Here is a 2,068-nt window from a genome sequence, read left to right on the forward strand (position 1 = left end):
TGTACTGGTATACAGCAGAATTAAAATGGTATTGAAAACTGGTGTTAGACGTTCCATTATGTCCTTAACGTTGTGCCAGGCTCAACGTTCGTCGATATGTTGTGACATCTTATGTCTACGTTAAAATGTTCATTTGATTGTTGATGTTCAGTATTTTGTTATGTTAAAATAAAGATTCCGTTTTTATGTTATACAAGCTGTAAGATACTTTATTGTTAGAATACACCGTTTTTTTAGAAGCATTTTGTCATGTATTTAGCCAAAATTTTCTTTATATTTTGAACATTTAATTTTGTTAAAATTAAATTTATTTGTTCGAAACCCGTTTGATTTATTTAATAAAAGTTTAGTTCATAATTTAAATGAGTTAATTAACAAAGTGTTGATTTGTTAAAGATTGTTATTTTCTAAGTGGAGCCATTTCCCTCTCGGTACGTTCTTTATTTTTAAAGTTTTTTATGTTTAACGTTCTTTATGTTTAACGTTCTTTATGTTTAACGTTTTTTATGTTCAACGTTCTTTATGTTTAACGTTTTTTATGTTCAACGTTCTTTATGTTTAATGTTCCTTATGTTTAACGTTCTTTATGTTTAATGTTCTTTATTTTTAACGTTTTTTATGTTTAACGTTCTTTATGTTTAACGTTCTTTATGTTTAACGTTCTTTATGTTTAATGTTTTTTATGTTTAACGTTCTTTATGTTTAACGTTCTTTATGTTTAACGTTCTTTATGTTTAATGTTCTTTAATTTCAACGTTTTTTATATTTACCGTTCATTATGTTTCATGTTGTTAATGTTTCACGTTCTTTATGTTTCACGTTTTTTATGTTTAACGTTCTTTATGTGTCACTTTTTTTTATGTTTAACGTTCTTTATGTGTCACTTTTTTTATGTTTAACGTTCTTTATGTTTAACGTTGTTTATAATTCACATTCTTTATGTTTAACGTTGTTTATGTTTAACGTTCTTTATGTTTAACGTTCTTTATGTTTAACGTTCTTTATTTTTAATGTTTTTTATGTTTAACATTCTTTATGTTTAACGTTCTTTATGTTTAACGTTTTTTTATGTTCAACGTTCTTTATGTTTAATGTTCTTTAAGTTCAACGTTTTTTATATTTACCGTTCATTATGTTTCATGTTGTTAATGTTTCACGTTCTTTATGTTTCACGTTTTTTATGTTTAACGTTCTTTATGTTTAACGTTGTTTATAATTCACATTCTTTATGTTTAACGTTGTTTATGTTTCATGTTTTTTGTTAATGTTTCGTCACGCATATTTTTACGTGCAAAAAGTTTTTGTTTAATGCTAACGCTAACGTATGTTGAAACGTGTTCGTCCTGGTGACGGAGGCGTTGACTGAAGTGGACGTGAGACCAATAAATCCGTCAAGTAACCGAAGAACCGCGGTGACGTGTATTTCCTGGAAGGACTGATACCCGGTGTCGGCTACTCGTTTAGTTTTGGGCTCACATCGGCGTAGACCGCCGTAAACCCGCCGCCGCCGGTACACGGACGAGTCGCTCTGAATAATAGCGCCGGTGAGCCGTAAAACGTCAGCGCCTTTAAATCACCGTCGCGGCGTCCCAGAGAGAGAAAGAGAGCGAGAGAGAGAGAGAGAGAGAACGCTTCATCGCCGCTTTAAACTACAGCCGTACCGTTTTTGTGTGTGTGTTTATAAATCACTAAGGAGACCTCGCATTCCAGGAGCCAGTAAAAGAGAGAGAGGAAGAAAGAACTGTGTGAAGAGCTGCACTCAACATTCTCATGGCTCCATCCTCTGACCTGTGGTAATGTGGAGCTGGATGACGCGCCCGAGGGCACCGACACGTTCTGCCTCGCTTTACGAGACGCCGGAGGTGAAAAAGAGAGCGGAGCCTCGAGCGTTATCTTTCATAATGATGCATGAAAAGAGATCAAGCTTCATTCTGCGGGTGTGTTGTGTTCAGGTACTAGTTAAGTGTGTTGATACAAGTATCAGAAATACCTCATAAATTGGGTATCTGCGAGTACACAAGTCTGATGTCACGTAATCGTGTATCAGCTGTGGAGAGCTAGTTAACGT

Source organism: Pseudoliparis swirei, chromosome 17, assembly GCF_029220125.1.
Source record: "Pseudoliparis swirei isolate HS2019 ecotype Mariana Trench chromosome 17, NWPU_hadal_v1, whole genome shotgun sequence".
NCBI classification, from domain to species: Eukaryota; Metazoa; Chordata; class Actinopteri; order Perciformes; family Liparidae; genus Pseudoliparis; species Pseudoliparis swirei.